The sequence below is a fragment of the Schistocerca americana genome, chromosome 5 (assembly GCF_021461395.2).
Source record: "Schistocerca americana isolate TAMUIC-IGC-003095 chromosome 5, iqSchAmer2.1, whole genome shotgun sequence".
In the NCBI taxonomy this organism is placed as follows: Eukaryota; Metazoa; Arthropoda; class Insecta; order Orthoptera; family Acrididae; genus Schistocerca; species Schistocerca americana.
This window is the reverse complement of record NC_060123.1, coordinates 237368823-237390199: the sequence shown is the minus strand read 5'-3', so window position 1 is coordinate 237390199 and position 21377 is coordinate 237368823.

Genomic DNA, 21377 nt, shown 5'->3' with positions numbered 1-21377 from the left:
CTAAGCCATGTCTCCGCAGTATCCTTTCTTCCAGGAGTGCTAGTTCTGCTAGGTGTACAGGAGAGCTTCTGTGAAGTTTGGAAGGTAGGAGACGAGGTACTGGCGGAATTAAAGCTGTGAGGACGGGGCGTGAGTCGTGCTTGGATAGCTCAGTTGGTAGAGCAAAGGTCCCGAGTTCGAGTCTCGGTCCGGCACACAGTTTTAATCTGCCAGGAAGTTTCATATCAGCGCACACTCCGCTACAGAGTGAAAATCTCATTCACTAAAGCGTTTACATCGCGGCTCGTCTTCTACTGCTGCCGTGGCTTAAGGGGAGCGGCGCTTATATTCTCTTCGTACATGGGCCGCTCCTGCCGTGGTGTCGTCCTAGTCAGCGTACCATTGGCTGACGTCGTCTCACAGCCTTCTGTGCTGTAACGTTCCAGGCCGACGTGCCGGCGCTTGATGTTACGTGGAACAACCAACGTATCCGTTAGGTCAGTGCGGCGAAATCTGGCGTTAGAGGGCTATGGCAGCCGACGACCGACACGAGTGGCTTTGCTTACAGCACGGAATCACCTGCAGCGCCTCTCCTAGGCTGGTGACAATGTCGATTGGACCCTAGACGACTGGAAAACGGTGGATTCGTCAGACGAGTCACGATTTCAGTAATAAAAGCTGACGGTATGGCTCGAGTGGGCACAGACCCCAAAAAGACATGGATTCAGGTTGTAGCCGGCCGGGGTGGCCGAGCGGTTCTAGGCAATACAGTTTGGAACCGCGCGACCACTACGGTCGCAGGTTCGAATCCTGCTACGGTCATGGATGTGTGTGATGTCCTTAGGTTAGTTGGGTGTAAGTAGTTTTAAGTTCTAGGGGACTTTTCGACGACGTTGCAGCTAACCTGCGAAACTCATTGCCTAATAGAGACACCTTTCATCTCATTAGGGACCCTACCACCTTCACCATCATCGATAAACTGGCTAGCGAGGTATCCGCCAAGATCCTAAGGGAATATAGAAGGGAGATCGAGTAGATAGGATCAAAAAAAAAAAAATTTTTGACATCACGCACCATCCCATTCCGCCAGGGTGCGTACTGGCCGACCGTCAACGACGATCGGGATCCGACGCATCCAGGACCAGGGGGAGGGTGCGACCATACCGGCTAAGACTACAGCACACCAACTATGACTTATAATATTTATTATTATTATTATTTGTAGAAGTAGATTGTAGAAAATTTTCTTAGACCTGCAGCGATTGTTGAAAGGCCAGCCCAGTACCAGGGGCACGCCCACTGGGGTTAGCTCGGTGGCCATGGCCATAAAACAGTAGGTTTATATTATATACTGGCACACCTGTAACGCTGCAGGATGTAGTTGTCAGTAGTAAAGTAGGTTAGAGTTGATAGTATGATTGACTAACAGTAAATCACGTAGATACCCATAGATAATATAGATACCCGTAGATCGAACTAACTTCCTGTAGCTAATATTAACAATAGAATATAACAGATACAGTAAATGCTGCTGAAATGTAATTTTGTAGCTAAGTTCGACCCACTAATGATTTCAGGTGGTGGGTTAGTTATGTATGATATTGGGTTTTGAAGAATAAAGCTTTTTTTAAAAAAAAAAATTCTAGGGGACTGATGACCTCAGAAGTTAAGTCTCGTAGTGCTCAGAGCCATTTGATTCAGATTGTCAACAAGGCACTGTTCATGGTGGTGGTGACTCCACAATGTTGTGAGCTATGTTTACATGGAATGGAGTGGGTCCTTTGATCCAATCGAACGAACCATTGACTGGAAATGGTTCTGTTCGGCTGCTAGGGGATCATTTTCAGCCCTTCATGGATTTCATTTTCTCAAAGAAAGATGGAATTTTTATGGATGACAATGCGCCATGTCACAGGGCCACAGTTGTTCGCGATCCATTTGAAGAAGATTCTTGACAATTCGAGCGAATGGTTGGGCACTCAGATCACCCGACACGAGTCCCATAGAACATTTGTGGGACATAGTCGGGAAGTCAGTTCGAGCACCCGCTGCAGTCTCCAAGGCTCTTAGGCGGCCGCCCGCACAACGCCTGAAAGCGACTGATTGCATATTACGTAGGTGCATACCTGGGTGACATCGCCCGGCAGCTCTCCTGCCGCCCGTATGAACACTTCTCAATTCGTCCCGCACAAGAGAGTCGAGGCAACAGGAACGCTGGCCCCGAAGGCTATCCCTGCGTACACATTCTCTGTCGGAATCTTCACTTCAAGAAAAGGGTATGAAAAGAAATTAGGTAAGAAACAATATCGCTGAACTTCGCAGTCACTCACTCGCTGATAGAAAACAAAACTGTAGCTAACATGGAAACAAAATCACAGAAACTCGAATGTGATATCACTGCGGAATTGAATGTGACGGGGTGGTCGACTAGGTAGTCAGTCTCACAACCATAACAGGGATCCGAATTTCCGCAGCCACCTGTGGATGATTCTAGCCTGGAAATTCTGGCATGGACAGATAACAGAGTACTACTTGATAGAAAAGAACTTCGGATCGTAGATCCCTCTCACTTCGTATGAGATCTGGAAATATCCCAGGTACGTCTGCCACCTTTCTCAAAGAAGAACAGCACGGGGTCTTGCGGACTGTCGCACACATAACCTGCTGACACCGTGACACCATCGTTCCCAAAATTTGTCAGATGTCGAGTGAACATTCCTCAACAGTGAGTGTTCTTGTCTTGCATCCGAGGGTGGCAAAACTTAATACGAGGGGCGTTCAATGAATAATGCAACACATTTTATTTTATCGGCCAAAATCGATTGCAAAATGCGGAATTTTGCTGTGGGACATAGTGAAGTATTCCTGCTTCTGCTCTTACAGTTTCACGAAGTCCCAATAGCTGGCGTAGCCTTCAAAATGGCGTCTGTGACGGAGATGCGTTCCAAGCAATGTGCTGTCACTGAGTTCCTTTGAGGAAAACCAAAGCGCCACATATAGTCATAGGTGCTTGCAGAAAGTCTGCGCAGACCTGGCATTGAACAAAAGCAGGGTGAGTCGTTGGGTGAGCCGTCTGTTACCATCGCAACAACGTCGCGCAGACGTGTCCCATCTCTCACATTCCGGCCGGCCGCACACAACTGTGACTCTTGGTGTGTTGTAACGTGCCGACATTGTCATTCGAGGTGATCGACTAATCACAAACACCTCGCTGCTCAATTGGACTGGTAGTGCTGAAATACTCGTCCAGTAGCTGGAATACTCAAAGGTGTGTGCCTGCTGGGTTCTTCCTGCCTAACAGAAGACCATGAAGAGCAACGAAAGACCATTAGTGTGGAACTGCTTGCGCACTACGAGGCTGATCGTGACAATCTGTCGTCGAACATGGTCTCAGGCGATGAAACATCGGTTCGTCACTTAGAACCGGAAACAAAACAGCAATCTATCGAGTGACACCTCACCACTTTTCCTCTGGATACAAAGTTCAAAGCCGCACCCCCACCCGGTAACGCCATGGTAACGGTCACCTAGAACCTTAAAGGGATTATTCTGTTCGCTGTTCTGCCTCACGGAACAGCGATCAACTCTGAAGTGTATCGTGCAACCCTCAGAAAATAGAAGAATCGACTTCGGCGTGTTTGTCGACACAGAAATGCAAACTAACTTCCCCTTCTTCGTGACAATGCAAGGCCATACAAGTCAGAGGAGCTTACAAAACTTCACTGGAAGGAAGGAAGGAAGGAAGGAAGGAAGGAAGAAGGGAAGATTGGGTTTAATCTTCCGCCGACATCGAGGTAGTTAGAGACGGAGCATAATTTCGGATGGTGTCAAGGACGAAGTCGGTCGTGCCCTTTTAAAGAAGCCATACCGGCATTTTCCTGGAGCGATTTAGAGAAATCACGAAAAACCTAAATCAGGATGGCCGGACGTGGGTTTGAACCGTCGTCCTCCCGAATGCGAGTCCAGTGTGCTAACCACTGCGCCATCTCGCTCGGTAATACTTCATTGGACTGTTCTTCCTCAGCCTCGACTCGCACCTTCCGGCTTCGATCTGTTTGGCCCAATGAAGGATGCACACCACGGAAAGCAGTACATAGATGATGGAGAGGTTGTTGGTGCAGCAAGATGTTGGCTGCGACATTGGCCAGTAGAGTGGTAACATGAGGGCATAAACGCCCTGCCAGAAATGTGGCGTAAGGTGGTCGCATTGAACGGAGACAGTGTTAAAAACGGGGTTTTGTAGGCAGAAGAGTGGGGAATAATACAGCCTATTGGAAACCTGAATAAAACCGACCTACTTTCAGAAAAAAGTGTTACATTACTTATTGAACGCCTCTCGTGCTATTGACCTGATTTGAGAAAGACTCAGAAGGCATGTGCAAGAATTTGGTCCAATTCCGACCAGTTATCTGGAGCTGCGGTCTGCTGATTAGCGGTCGTGTATTAATGCTTGATGTGTTTTGTTAGAGCTCATGCTACGGCGGTCCGTCGCCCATCGCAACGAAACAGGATAGAACACACTACTGAGAAGAGGCTGTAATTTAGACAGTAAGTAGTATAAATTTAAAATGGAAAGGCTGAAATACCCGACGCCAGATGGCGACGTTCAACAGTGTACGCTTGGAGTCTACGTTTGCAGCGTTCTCGAGAAGGCGGGTTTTCACTAGACCAACGAAGGTAAACGCACGACGGTTATCTGCTCCGTTGACGGAGATTTTTATACTGAGTAAGGGCGGCAAATCGGAGCCAAACGAAGTGGTGGGCCTCGATTGCGGTTCGGACTGCCGGCGGTAACATTAAAGCGTCAAAGCGTTGGCGGCTATTAGCTCTTCTAGTATGGACACTGGGTCGAATGTTCGTTGATTCAGTAGTGATTTGCTCTGTGTGTAAAATGGGTATCTAATTGTTGTTGTTGTGGTCTTCAGTCCTGAGACTGGTTTGATTCAGCTCTCCATGCTACTCTATCCTATGCAAGCTTCTTCATCTCCCAGTACCTACTGCAACCTACATCCTTCTGAATCTGCTTAGTGTATTCATCTCTTGGTCTCCCTCTACGATTTTTACCCTCCACGCTGCCCTCCAATACTAAATTTGTGATCCCTTGATGCCTCAGAACATGTCCTACCAACCGATCCCTTCTTCTAGTCAAGTTGTGCCACAAACTTCTCTTCTCCCCAATCCTCTTCAATACCTCCTCATTAGTTATGTGATCTACCCATCTAATCTTCAGCATTCTTCTGTAGCACCACATTTCGAAAGCTTATATTCTCTTCTTGTCCAAACTATTTATCGTCCATGTTTCACTTCCATACATGGCTACACTCCATACAAATACTTTCAGAAACGACTTCCTGACACTTAAATCTATACTCGATGTTAACAAATTTCTTCAGAAACGATTTTCTTGCCATTGCCAGTCTACATTTTATATCCTCTCTACTTCGACCATCATCAGTTATTTTGCTCCCCAAATAGCAAAACTCCTTTACTACTTTAAGTATCTCATTTCGTAATCTAATTTCCTCAGCATCACCCGACTTAATTCGACTACATTCCATTATCCTCGTTTTGCTTTTGTTGATGTTCATCTTATATCCTCTTTTCAAGACACTGTCCATTCCGTTCAACTGCTCTTCCAAGTCTTTTGCTGTCTCTGACAGTATTACAATGTCATCGGCAAACCTCAAAGTTTTTATTTCTTCTCCATGGATTTTAATACCTACTCCGAATTTTTGTTTTGTTTCCTTTGCTGCTTGCTCAATGTACAGATTGAATAACATCGGGGAAAGGCTACAACGCTATCGCATCTAAAAATGTCGGAGTATTGAATTTAATTCGGAGACAGCGTTAAAGCTGATGGTTTTATCGTGATCGGGGATGTTTATGGCATTCTACAAACTTCGGTTTTAAAAACACCTGGAGGGAAATAAGTGAGCTGTAAAAGAAAATGGGATCATTATGGACACCTTTTTACTGCAGGTACAGCTGACCTGAAAGAGTTGTCATCTTCGGAAATTTTAGGACCTACACAACGCAATAACAACTCGAAATCTGTAGTTACAATTCGGAAGAAATGATGAAAAATCCGACTGAGCTTTAAGGTATGACATCAGTTTTTCCCACCACACTGCTCCCTACATTTTAAAAGAGGGGTCGTTCGCCAGCATCGTTCCTTCTTCTTTTTCTGATGATCAGTTTCTTGCAGTGAAATAAATGATCCACGTGCGACGACTGCTGAGTCCTCTTCTTCCTTCATAACATCGGCCTGTGAAACTCTTACTAAAACGCTACCTTATAACAATAACAAAATGGGAGAAATGTCGACACTTTACCAGAGCCAATTGCGATTCCACATGGCCGAAACTGTTGATTCCAACCCCTTCGTTAGGTGATGCTGACGGGTCGAATGCCCGTGCATTGGCGACCAACGTTCGATCGAATCAGTTGGTTGTCGTTCGTTTGCCTTCGTTGGACGAGTGTGTGATCGCCTAGAGACGAGCGACTTGGCGGCAGTGGTCCCGGTCACGGCCCATTGGCGGATGGCCATCGCGGGTAACGCAGCGGCGTGGCGCGCTCGCCCGTTGTTTCATTAGGCGGCACCGTAGCCAACGCTGGCAGTGGCCACCCTCACCGCCCCCACCCCCACCCCCACCCCCTCCCCACAGACGGCAGCCGTCCACATCGCACCTCCCCAGGGGCCCTTAATGGCCCGGAAAATACAAAGCACCCGCCAACTGTTGCTTTATAGCCGGCGCCCGTAAGTAAAGCACCCAGCCGAGCGGCCCTCTTATCGAGCGCGCCTCGCAACATCTTTACCTCAACCTGGCGGCGCAACAGTTTACTCTGACGGCACCCACATTTTGCACAGATTCTCCTCGATTGCTCCTCTTACATGGAGGTGAAAACATCTTTCTCACTACCCCTAACCGTTTTTTACACGTTCCGGAATAGCTTCGGGAACTGGGCGTCATTAAACACTATGGGAAATTGATTTATAAATTAATCTCGCGCTTATTACACACATTCTTTCGAACGAGTTCTGTCGATAGCGAAACTCTTTACTTTTACCATGATGAAATTGGCTTTAAAGTAGCTCGTTTGTCGCAAAATAATAGCCACAAAAACAACTTCGGCAGACTGGCACAAACCTCGCGCATCACAACACTACCTGGCATAACCAATTCCATAAGAAACAATAGGATTAAATTACATGTAAGCGTAGAACCACATCAATACCAGTCGTACAAGGTATATAGCATAGCTGCCAAAAACAAAGATATGACCCGCAGAATACACAGAAGCAAATAGCTTGTAACAATGTACCGAATGATCAAAAAGTCAGTATAAATTTGAAAACTGAATAAATCACGGAATAATGTAGATAGAGAGGTACAAATTGACACACATGCTTGGAATGACATGCGGTTTTATTAGAACAAAAAAAAAAAAAAAATACAAAAGTTCAAAAAATGTCCGACAGACGGCGCTTCATCTAATCAGAATAGCAATAATTAGCATAAAAAAGTAAGACAAAGCAAAGATGATGTTCTTTACAGGAAATGCTCAGTATGTCCACCATCATTCCTCACCAATAAGTGTAGTCGAGGAATAATGTTGTGAACAGCACTGTAAAGCATGTCCGGAGTTATGGTGAGGCATTGGCGTCGGATGTTGTCTTTCAGCATCCTTAGAGATGTCGGTCGACCACGACACACTTGCGACTTCAGATAACCCCAAAGCCAATAATCGCACGGACTACGGTCTGGGGACCTGGGCGGCCAAGCATGACGGAAGTGGCGGCTGAGCACACGATCATCACCAAACGACGCGCGCAAGAGATCTTCCACGCGTCATTTTGTGAACTTTGTTTTTTTTTGTTCTAATAAAACCCCATGTCATTCCAAGCATGTGTGTCAATTTTTACCTCTCTATCTACATTATTTCGTGGTTTATTAAGTTTTCAAATTTATACCGACTTTTTGATCACCCGGTAGTATCGCTGACTCCACCGTCAATACAGCTGTCACGAAACGTCGTTACGAAATCAACTTTCATAATTCGACAACCACACATATAGCTGCTTCAACAAATGGTTTAACATCAGCTATTGCTCCAACACCACCAAAGAAGCAAACTTATACAATAGCGTGACAGCAATTGAGACATAGATATAGCAGGGATATGAAGACCACGTGATATACGTAGTAAACCGTAATTGTGCACTACGTTAAATTATCTACTTAAGAGTTTGAAATATTGTACCAATCTTTTCACAGATAAACCGAAGATGACATTCACTCCAAAATAGGCCTGTTGTAGTAAACAATATAATCGAACACAACAGCGTCTTTGGTCTCATAACATTACATTTATCATTCATTACGCGTTTCGAACTCTGTCCATCTTCAGACCACATGGTGACAAACTGGTAACAGAAAACTTTTTGTTCTACAATCTTGCAAATTTACACAAGTGCCTTAAAAGAGAACCTATACTAAAACATTACTGAACAACGTCAATTAACGTAGAAACAAACAAATTTGACATATCCACTCAGCAAACAACTTTATGACCTAACACGTGTGTTGCTTACAGTCGAGTGGTCTGTCTGACAATAGGCCCAGTTAAGAGAGCTTGTTGACGCTAGATGGCTTAAGAGCTGTGGCGCTCCCATATATGACCTGAACGTAATTATAAGTGGTATTTGACATAAGATGTATACAGATTTTTTTCTTAGATTGTAAATAGAAATTAATGCAGACATGAGGCAAAGACAAGTTTACAATACATACAGAGTTTTGCAATAAAATTTTTTGTGTGTAAACCACACAGTAAGAAGAGAAACAAATCTAGGGGCCTGTCTCAAAAGCGAAAAATTGGTAAGTAAACCATAAATATGCAAGAGAGCGCAACTTAACCTAATGAAGCATGAAATCCAATTTTTGTTCGTAGTTTTACCGTCTATTTGTTCAACAACAACAACTCGTCATAAATGCTAAAGAACCATTGTCTGCTGCTGGTGATCTGTTCAGTAATTATTAGACTTGGAGCTGAAGGGTGGTTAGTGAGGTATTCTACCTCTTTGTTCCAATGAATGTAAAATATTTATGCTATTTTCGATTGACTGTAAGCAGTGTTTTTGGTCTCTCAGGTGAGAACCAAGGGCGCTGTTGTTGCTGGCATATGTGAGCTTCCTAAAACTTATCTTGAATTCTCTACCCGTTTCGCCAATGTAGAAGCTGTTAAAAGACACGCACCTTATTTTATAAACACCTATGTTGCTGTATTTACGTTTGCTTTAACAAGCATCTACTTAAAGTCCGTTAACATTTTAAAATTCAATACTTCACACAGTAAAGTATACAGAGAGGTAAAAATTGACATATATGCTCGAAATGACAACTGATTTTATTGAAACCAAGGAAAAAGTGCACAAAATGACTAAAATATGGAGCTTTATCTAATACAGAAAAAGTAATCAGCATAACAATAGATTTTTAGTAAAGATGATGTTCTTCATAACATATGTACAACATTTCGGTCGTCATTCAACAATAATACCTGTAGTCGAGGGAAATTAGCAGATATGTTGAGAAATTGGCGTCGGATGTTTTCTTTTAGCATCCCTAACGAAATCGAACGATCGCGGTAGATTTGCGACTTCAGATGTAGAGCTATTATTACCACCAACTTTGAAATCGCGCAATGATCACTATTCAAAGATAAGGGAAATTAGAGCTCGTAATGAGGCGTTCAGACAGTCTTTTTTTTTCTCGCGCGATCCGCGACTGGATCAGAGGGGACGGGAGACGGGTGACGGATGACGGTGGACGGGGGGGGGGGGGAGGGGGGGGGGGGGAGAATACGTCTTTGGCGCAAATTGTGCCTTCCGCCACACACCGCTCCGTGGCTATCGGAGTATATATGTAGCATGTGTTTATCAGCCAGGCTAGGGATGAAGATGTAACATATCGGCATACCTCGCACCCGTCGGCTGACAGTTGGGAAAGTAGTATCCCGCATTACCTCAAAGAAAAATGATCTGATCACGATTTATGTGATAAATGCACAACGTACCATGACTTTCTCGTCATGCAATGGGGTTTCTATGATAGTTGTAGGATTTTCGGTGGTCCAAATTCTGCAGTTGCGGGTGTGGGAACACCCTCGAAGTGTGAAATTGGCTTCGTCGGCCCACAACACGTTAGACAACCATTCATCATCTTCCCTCATTTTTTGAAGTACTCATACTGCACATGCTCTCTACGTCACTAAATCGGCGGCTATCAGTTCATGATGGCGATGGATTTTGTACGGATAGCAATGGAGTTTACGCCTCATTGTTCTCCAAACAGTAGTGCATGGAATGAAGGTGCGAGGTGCGATTTCACGAGCGCTGACTTCGCATGCAGTCTGAACCCCCACTATGGGGTCGATCGTCTAAACAGCGGGTGGCTTCGAAGTTCGTGATCACTTTGCTCACAGCGACTCATGTCACAGGGACCTTTATCCGTTCGAAAACCTATCTTCCGACGATACGATCGTAAATCTGCTGTGGAGTATTCCCAGTTCTGACAGTAGAGGTTCGCTGACAGTGCCACTAGTCAAAAAGTCGCGACTGCTGGCGAATCTGATTCCCTCTTTCGCTACAGCTCGTTTTGTACGCGATTCTCATGCGGCTTCACTGGCGTGTTGCTGTCCAGCGCCATGTGTTGGTTAGGATTTGCACTCGTTTTTGGTTTCAGTAAAGCCCTGTGTCATTTTAGGCATGTGTGTCAAGGTTTACCTCTCTGCCTCCATAATTCCTTGAATTAATGCGTTCTTAAACGTTAACGAACATACGGGTCAACCTATATGTAGGTATCTGCACAGTTTCAGTACACATATATCAGAGTTTATATTCATTCCCGCCTTAACGAGAATAATCAATCATAAAACAGCAGAAAAAGTTCACAATAATTGTTTTGCTCGTATGAAACATTCCTTTCTATATTTTCTGTAGTTATGTTTTAGGCAAAAACATGGTCCTATGGAGAGCACACGAACCAAAAGCAGTAATTGGATTTTTTGTGAATTTTGTGTTTCGACTTAATCGATATGGTTCAAAGTATTTTTAACCTAGCAGGTGATCTTGTCAAAACTCATTTTCACAATGATTTCAGTGGCGATGGATAATTACCAGGGCTGTGATTAAAGCTGAATAAGGTAATATACGTGATGAATTTTGGAAATTTGAAACAGTAATTGCCACACCGTGTCGAACAGGAGTATTGCTGGTATGTCTAACATTTTGTGGAAATTACGAGTATTCATCGTAAAATAGCTGTTGCAGCGATTTGTTTAAACAGAAGTTTTCATAAATAACACTACTGGATGTAACTGCTGTTCGAATAACGTCATTCTTCGAAAGAACTTTTCCGGGACTATAAAGCTTTTTTTAGTTAGAAAAAGTCTTTCACCATTTAATAATGCCGGCCGGAGTGGCAGAGCGGTTCTAGGCGCTTCAGTCTGGAACCGCGTGACCGTTACGGTCGCAAGTTCGAATCCTGCCTCGGGCATGGATGTGTGTGATCTCCTTAGGTTAGTTAGGTTTAAGTAGTTTTAAGTTCTAGGGGACTGATGACCTCAGATGTTAAGTCCCATAGTGCTCACAGCCATTTGAACCACGTAATAATACTCTGTAGATATGTACGAGAGGAAGAGTACGTGTTTCACTGTGTACCATGTTTACAGTTGCTGTAAAATATTTTCAAGCCTTCTTTTGTATTTACATAACACGTACGTTACATGGTTGCGAAACCTGGACGTTATATCGCTGTGATCTGAAGAAACTAGAACGCTTCAACCAACAGAAGCTAAGATATACCATGAACCTGAAATGGGATGACTTCATATCCAACACGACTGTTCTTGAGAAAGCAAAAATGTATAGCATGGAAGCTCTTATCATTGGGCATCAACTCAGATGGGTCGGACATGTCCAGCGGATGAAAAATGACAGACTTCCACGCCAAATGCTGTACAGCGAAGTGAGCACAGGTAAAAGGTCACGAGGTGCCCCTCTCAAACGTTATAAGGATCAGTACAAGAGAAATCTGAAAAACTTGAACATCGATCCGAGTAACTGGTCCACAATAGCAGAAGACCGAAGTCGCTGGCGCTCAGTTACCTCAAATGTTCTTCAAAACTTTGAGCTGGAACGTCGAAGAATGGAGGATGACAAACGCCGGAGACGTAAACTCCTCCAGGCTCAGCCACGTCCTCCACCTTCCATCAGCTGTAATGTCTGTGGCCGCCTGTTCCGCTCTAGGACTGGATTGCTAAGCCATCAACGACACTTCCACGCCTGAACCGTGACAAAGGAAATCTCAGGAGAGAAATGAAAACTCGGATGCGAGTATCAGCCGACGACGACGACGACGTTACATTTATGTTGCCTCTGGTAATTGAGTTACCGCTCTAGTTCCATTCTGCTCTTTCTTTAGACTTTATTTCTTGTTACTGCTGTGAGCAGGCGTCAGGTAAATTATTTCTCGCAACTGCTTCTTGCCCGCTGCACCCACCCGCTTAAAAATAACGATATTTTCTGGCATATAATAAAGACGAATTTATTAATTCTTACTAAATACGTTGCAATTTAATGTATTCTATTAACGCCGCAGGGAGTGACGAGATTATAAGCTGTAACTTGATAGGCGTAGATCATTGAATATATAATTGACAGCAGCTAGGAGCGACTAATTAGCTGATCCAGAGACAACATGCGAAAAACAGCGGACGTTATTACAAATGCCATCGTGGAATTCCACCGTTTGTTTTGGCAATTATAAATGTGTCACCCGATCAGTGGTCGAACAAAACCTGTCCAGCGGATACGCGTGCGCTCTCTCCCTCTCTCTCTCTCTCTCTCTCCCCCTCTTTCTCTCTCTCTCTCTCTCTCTCTCTCTCTCTTTCCCCCCCCCCCCCTACCATTCCCCACCCCACCACTCAGAAACTAGCATTGTTTGCTGTCATGTGTCAGTCACTAGGGAGAATGACGGGATGCAGCTGTGTCACTCATTTCCTCTGAACGCACAGAGGGGTCAGACAAAATGAGAGCACTACTTCTGATCTTTCTAATTAAGGGCATTTACCGAATGCGACAGGCCTTAAAAACTAAAACGAGTGCCTGAAAAGTAAACTTATGTTCCGAATTAATTGTTTTATATTACGACGGTTTCGATTCCTTTTGAAATCATCTTCCGTATTACAACATTCCTCAGTGCAAGATGGTTAATATCACGTTCACGAGGACAATAATATTGTACTTGGCTTGATAACAGAGCTAGTGTCAGTAACACTTCAACAGCAATTATTGTATAACAGGCTCCAAATTGTATATATGTATTTAGGACTTTCAGTTGATACTCGCCAATTTTTTTTTAAGGCTGAATCGGATGATACTGGTAAACCCGAGCTGAAGAGTAAAAGAGCTCCAAGTAACCCGAAATCTCATGTGTGTCTGCAAAAAGCTCTGCTCAGTGACGCTGGTCCAGAGCAACAGGACTTCTCGAACATCAGGCAAATTTCAAATAAAGGTTGAGGACAAGCTGATGGCTGGACGCCGACACTATACACGGAGACCTGTGCAGCTGACCACTTTCTCTTGGAGAGAGGCGAGGGTCGAGGGTTGACCGTCACAGATTGTCCAACGCTGCTTGTAACGCAACTGTAGACAGTCAATAGATTTTCCCTCCCTTGGACTCAGCCATTGAACGAATTATCAGCTTAGCAGCTAAACTAATTTCTCCTGTACTTGTACGGCAGTAGAATCAGTTAAAATATGAACTACGTAATATATTTCAAAAGTGTGATGATTCATCTATGGAATGTATGCGCACTTATAAAAGATGAGACTTTTATTTCAGTTCACAGATCCCACAAGAATTTGTTCCCAATGTCCCGTTACCTAAGAAACGATAATATTGTAAGAGTGATCTTTACGCATTGTATACTTGACATATGATGTCAGTATTAACTAAAATACCCTTAACAGCCACTTCAGTATTCCTTAATAGTGAAAGGAATTCGCGATAGCATAGTTGTCAGTGGATCTTACAGTCCTGTGAAATAATTTTTTGGCGTTCCTGTCAATTCAATTGTTCCTACGGCTGGATAGCGTCCTCCACAACGATATTCACTCCACCGCCAGCATACAAATGAACTTAAGGTTTCTTCGTTGGTCCTTAATCGTAAAATTTTTGTATTACCGAGTCATTGTTATCCGTATGAAGAAAATAAAAGACTTAAAGTCCGTACCGTTTTTCTAACATCTCTCAATGAATTTCAACAGTTTGCCTGGAAGTAATTGCGAAAAACCCCATTTACCTCTACTCTGGTTTAATACATCCATTTACAGAGCGATTCAGTCGGTTGTGGACTGCAAAAGAGTCTGCACACCGGACTGAGTATGTATTCACGTAATTCGGTTCGACCTGTAGGACCCGATCAACCTCCTGTATCCTCTGGCCGTGCAGTCGTCTTGCGGCTGCACCGTACCAAACTGTTCTTCGAATAACTGAATAAACGAGGAAACAGAGACTGTGCCTGTTTATGAAACGAAATAAGTAAGGAAGGAAAGAAGGAACACTAGAGTTTAATATCCCTCCGACGACGCTTTCATTACAGACGGACCACAAACTCGGATTGGGGGAGGATGAGGAGTGGATCGACTGTGCTCTGTCAGAACAAACTTCCTCGATTCGTCTCAACGTAACTTGCCTGTTAATCCGCCACAGAAAATGGCTTTTTTGTTCTACATCTTAAATCTGTGTATAGAGTTTTTTAAACAAAACGGTGAGGAAAGAAATTGGCACCAGGAAGTTGTTTAGAAATCAGTTTAAAGATCTCTCGGTGTGCGTCCACGCCCATGTTACCACTGCTTTCACACGTCATTAAACTGTTGCTCGAGAAACATATACTGTTAAACTATTTTTCAAGTTGGCAGCCCTGTTAGAAGATACGCTTTGCGATGCTCTTTTGTTTCCTTTGAATATCGTTGGTTTTCCAGTGCAGTTTCGTTATGATGTTGCTCTATTTTTAGTTGCTGCTTTTTTGTCATTCTCTAAAGTTATTATACCTGTAATTTCTTTTAATGCAGAGCATCTAGCAAGTGTGAAGCTCTAGAACGGCTAGGAATATACTGTTTAATACGAGACGGTCACTGTTGGCAATTGAATCCATGAGAGTGGCCGAAGTAGAAACGTCGGTCCCTGAGGCAACTAATACGCCAGAATAACAAGGAGAAAGAAGAAAAGGAAAAGAGAAGATGAGAAACGTGTAAGCTAAGAAGAGTATGCTACTGGAACATAGTAGAAACATCAGAGAAAAGTCATAGATCAAATGTAACTCTGAATTCTATTTTTTGAGAGTTAAATTTCCTGGCAAAAAATGTATTTGAGCTAGGGTTCTGCAATTTTTTGGGATGTTTCAGGGTACTATTTTGAGGAAAGTAGATTATAGACACTAACGTTCTACTAACGGAAAGAAATTGTAAACTGATTAATTATAAAAAAGCAACCTTAATTTTGACTATCAGACACTGATGGAAAAAAATCACATAACCAAAATTCATTTAATGTAGAGTAATGAAATGACTACAATTGTCTAGGAACCATATTTAAGTGATTCACATTGCAAAATTACAGTTTAATATAAACGCGAGATAAGCTATTGCAAATGCAAAATGCTGGTACATTAGTAACCAGTGTAACTGCCAGGATGTTGAATGCAAACATGCAAAGGTGCTTGCACTGTGTTGCAGAGGTGCCGGATGTCAGTTTGTGGGATGGAGTTCCATGTCTGTTGCACTTGTTCAGTCAGCACAGGGACGGTTAATCCTGGAGTTGTCGTTCGATGATGTCCCATAAGTGCTGGATTGGAGGCAGATCTGGTGATTGGGCAGGCCAAGGCAACTTGTCGACACTCTGTACGGCATGTTGGATTAGAACAGTGGTATGTGGGCGAGCGTTATCCTGCTGGTAAACACCTTCTGGAATGCTGTTCATGAAAGCAGCACAGCAGGTCGAATCACCAGAGCGCCTCACAATTTTGCAGCCAGGGTGCTTGGCATAACCACGAGAGTGCTCCTGCTGTCATATGAAATCACACCACAGACCATAACTCCAAGTGTAGGTTTAATTGTGTCTAGCATGCAGACAGGTTGATTGCAGGCCCACCTTCTAACCAACACGCGGCCGTCACTGGCACTGGGGCAGAACAGCTCTCATCAGAAAATCCATCAGACCTCCACCTTGCCCTGCAAAGAGCTCTCGCTTGACACGACTGAAGTTGCAAATGACTGTGGTTTGGGGTCAGTGGAATGTGTGCTAGAGGGCGTCCAGCAGGGAACTGCTCTCGTAGTAACCGATTTGTGGCTGTGTGAATGTCGTGCCAACTGTTGCTCAAATTGTTGCTGCAGATGCAGTTCTCTATGCTAGAGCTGTAGGCTGGACACGATGTTCTACCTTCTCGGTAGTGCCACGTGTCTGTCCGGAGCCTGGTCTTTTTACCCTCGTGGCCACCGCTGTCAGCAGTCATGTACAGTGGCTACATTACTGTCATGTCTTCCCGTAGCTCTATTACTCGACCTCTTTCGAACTCAGTGAGGTGTTGATAATGGCGTCTTTGAGGCCTTAAAGGCATTCTTAGCTAACATCAACTCACCACATCCGATCTCAGATGTAACTAACGCTCATTAACCGTTACAGCGTGTATTTGAAGGAAACCTGATTTGCGTCCTCATAACGGCGCTATTAGCGCCACTCTTTTGCGACTGGCGTGGAATTTGAATAGACATAACTTTTCAGTTTATAACACTACAACAGCTAATACTATGAAATACCAAATTTGGTTTAGTACATACGATGTCCCAACAGAACAATTAGTCCTGTCGCGGAAAAGCCACGTATAACACTTCCGTCTGCTTCTACTATACCATAACCTTAAAGTTGTGGCAGGTCGTGAAATAAAACTATCTTGTTAAAGCATTTATGGTATAAAGCAACAGAGCAGTGTTACCCTCTGAGAGGAATTTTGTTATGTTGACCGTGTTGTACCTAACGGAGGTGGCTTATCGGAAACGAAAGTCAGAATTACGTAATTATTTGAACAGTAACAAACAAAATTTTGCCTATCTGCACTGTTCAACTGATAAAGAAAACGGTCGCCAGCCTAACTAGGCAAGAGAATGGTTAACATTCTCGTTCAAGAAAATAGTTATTAGTAACTCTAATGGATAAACACAACCTATACTTGGCCACACGCGAGTGCAATGAACTCTGACACATACATATGTTTATGGTAAGATTGAAACTAACAGTTAGAGCAGCAGAAACTATTTGCAAAATTATAATAGATACCGAAACACATTATTACTTTCAGGACTTGTTCAAACTGAATGGTTTTTATAATTAGTGGTCTTTCCATTACTTGTTACCCAGCATTAATACAATAGACAAACTGTGGATCCTGTTATATTATTAATATGCACTTCCTATACACAAGAGAGACATACACTTAACTAACATGAGTATATAACGTTTCACAACTGCAGTTTTCCACTTTTACTACAGCGAAACACAATGTTGACAAAATTGCAAGAAACTGACTCACCTTTTTGAATTTACTACAGATATCAAGGTGATCATTTGCTAAGCAAAACTTTAGAAGCCTCAGTCTTAAGAACTTTTAATTTTGCACTTGGCAACAGCACTTTAATAAGCAGTTTTAATAGGAAAATTATTTTCAGCAAACAACATTTACTTTAACTCACTCTCTTGCCACATTAACTTTAACTTTCTTTTTACTAAGTTCAAGAGGCATTAATTAGCATAACATTGGTCATAAATGTTCCTTCATAAGGCACACTCGGTAATTACTTTAGTTCAAACGGAAAGGAACCTGAGAGGTGTTATGATAAGGAAAAAATTAAGGTAGGTACATAAATTCAGGTATAAATTACCTTATATTTGTGCAAACTAAAACATCCAGTAAGCTGATCCTTCACTGTACATCATTATAGTATTACGTTACAGTGATTGCGCAACATGGTGGCAACTGCATGTTGGTAGGTGGATTCGCAGACAGAATTGCTGGACTCTGTCATTTCTTGGTGGCGACGACAGATACAAATTCCAAAATAGTTCCAGCTATTCATCCATCCATCCGAGGCATTGGAAAGCGGCAGGAAAAGCCTCTCTCGGAACCAGCACGATATGCAATTTTTACATGGCAGTGCACAGTTTGGTAGCTCGTCCCCGACTCGTAGCTCGTCCCCGACTGACTTCCACCTTTTCCACCTAGACCAACCACAATTTGCGCGCGCTACACAGTTCTGTTCCCGAGGGGAACCACTACACCTTTTACATACAAACTAACTAGGAACCCTAAGTGAGGATCAGCAGTTTACATGACAGTAAACAATCATTTTAAACAAAACAGAACATTTGCACATATAGACATTTCTACAAAAAATTATTCACACAAAATTACAATTATATACAGTAAGTTTTGTTCCCTCCAAATGGGACAAAGCATTTAAACGACAGATATCCTAAATTGCATAGAACCAAACCATGACGTCAAAGTTTGTATAAAGAAAGCAGTATACAATTTTGTGTTATCTATTCAATCAAACATATTTACAGAAGCTCAGCGATGTAACATTAAATAAAAGAAAAGGTAAAATAAACCAGTAGAGTATTAGAGCTATGGTGTTACAAATTGTAGGAACAGGCCTACCATCTGTCATTTATATACATATACATTTATATCCACATATGTACAGCGGCCATGACCTTCTTCTTTTGTGCTGATACACACATATTCCCCGAACTCTTACGGGACTTGGTAACATTGTCTTCCACGAGTAATGAGTGTGTTGGGGTGGGACACTACGAATGTAGTGTGTGGACACACAAGGTGAGAATGTGGGTCTCGCGGGAGGCGTGCGCGAGATAGTCCCTGCAGTCGCGCCGGCCGCGGTGGCTGTGCGGTTCTAGGCGCTCCAGTCCGGAGCCGCGCTGCTGCTACGGTCGCAGGTTCGAATCCTGCTTCGGGCATGGGTGTGTGTGATGTCCTTAGGTTAGTTAGGTTTAAGTAGTTCTAAATTCTAGGGGACTGATGACCACAGCAGTTGAGTCCCATAGTGCTCAGAGCCATTTGAACCTGCAGTCGCGCTATCCCCTGTGCCCTCGGTGGCTCAGATGGGTAGCCGGCACGATAGCTCAGAGTGTTCGGTCAGAAGGTTAGCTACCCTCTGTAATACAAAAACTGAGTGAACGGATCAACGAAGAACCTGAACGGGTGTCATCGGACGTCCGCATCGAACAAATTCAACGAACAATATAGAACAAAATGAGATCAACTAACTAAACAAAAAAGTGAATATAGCGTCTGCCATGTAAGCAGGAGATACCGGGTTCGAGTCCCGGTCGGGGCACACATTTTCACCTATCCCCGTTGATATATATCAACGCACGTTAGCAGCTGACGGTATTAATATAATTCTAATCTGTCATTTATGTCGCACAACTGATTCTTGGTGTTGCGATTTTTTTTCAGTCATTGTGTTTCTAGAACAAAAACTTGTGGCTGAAATGACATGATTGCAGTCTACTTTTTAGCTATCATGTTGTTAATATGAGTTTAAACTGTCGAGCTTCTGAGTAAGGTAATCAGTTCAAATGGTTCAAATGGCTCTGAGCACTATGGGACTCAACATCTGTGGTCATCAGTCCCCTAGAACTTAGAACTGCTTAAACCTAACTAATCTAAGGACATCATATACATCCATGCCCGAGGCAGGATTCGAACCTGCTACCGTAGCAGTCAAGGTAATCAGTCATGGCATAGATTCCAAGTATGGACCGGCATATAAAAATGTAATTTACTGAACTTTACAAAAAAGTCGTAATAAAGTCAATGCGAGAAGTAATGTGATTAACTTTATATCACAGTTTTCATCGAGATACACTCCTATTGCGCTGAAATATTCGTCCTACCCTAAGATTTCACGTTTTTCAGTTAGAGCCGTGTAAACTTTACGAAAATTGTGTCTGCTCTTTCAGACAAATCCAAAAGAACCGACTCTAGTTTTTGATCCAGCAGCCATTATGAATTAAGACACGAAGGAATTACAATCCTTAGTGAAAGTGTAAGTTCCACAGTATGTGCTTCTGTATGAAATTTAGCCCAAATTTACGTCCCACCTACAAGAAGTCTACGTATTACCTAGGCTATGTACCCTCAAGCTGTTATCCAACTTATGATCGCATGCTAATCCTTTACTAAATAGAACCTAATTTGCATTGAGCTGTGACTTGTTTGAATGCAGCTTGTCTTTATATTAACTGCGCATCTGGAGTAAAACAATTCTCTGGCCCTAATCAAAGTTTCCACTTACCTCACGTCTTGACAACATTATTGTAGATTTCTCTAAAGCAAAACAGCAAAAGCAAGCAGGCAGCGGCTAAGCTGGATTTTTATTTTTTTAAATAAAATTTACAAAGATTATTCAAACTGTTGCATACCATATGGCGCAATGTCGTAATGAGGAATGATAAACCTTCTTAAAACAGTGGGATGGGGAGAGTGGCTATTCCTATGAAATGAGTTTAGAATGAAATATGTATTCAAGAAGACTGAGTAAAACTTCACGTGATCTTCGCACATAACATTGGTCTAAACAGTGCTACGCTTAACAAAGTGGACAATGATTTTAAAAGGGTACAGTCAAATAGCTTAATCAGTTGCTATGGTTGTACATTATCTAGGGTTGTGGGGTGATCTTTGTCTCAGGGCTGAGCAAGTGAACAAAATTGACTGACAACCGTCATTCCGACAAACGAGCTGCACAGTGCTGAAATCTCTTACCTCAAACTTCGTCGCTTAATTATATATATATATCCTTTCTGTCCTTTACCATAAATCTTCCTTCATCTAAAAAATACAATGACAAGACAACACAGCACTACTGAATACGTTCATCGCCTACCACACTTCAACTAAGAATGTATCAGATTACGCGTTACGCGCAGGCAAAGACTGTGCCTCAACAAGACCAAAGATTGTTTAATAGTAATATAACTCGCTCTCTCTCTGACGTGCAGATTGATAACTTACAAAAATTAAAATGACATGCCCACCTCTCATATCCTCCTCCTTCCCCGAGTAGAATTTTGTACTAGGTCCATTTAAGACTGGAATGGGACGAGCATAAAATCATAAACATTATGAACAGGAACATACAAAACATGTTGGAAATAAAAAGAGAAAAATAGTTTTACAAGAATATGAGTTAAAGAACTGTAAGAAAAAAATTAGAAAAGTCAGGAACAGAAAGGTTATCATATTTCATT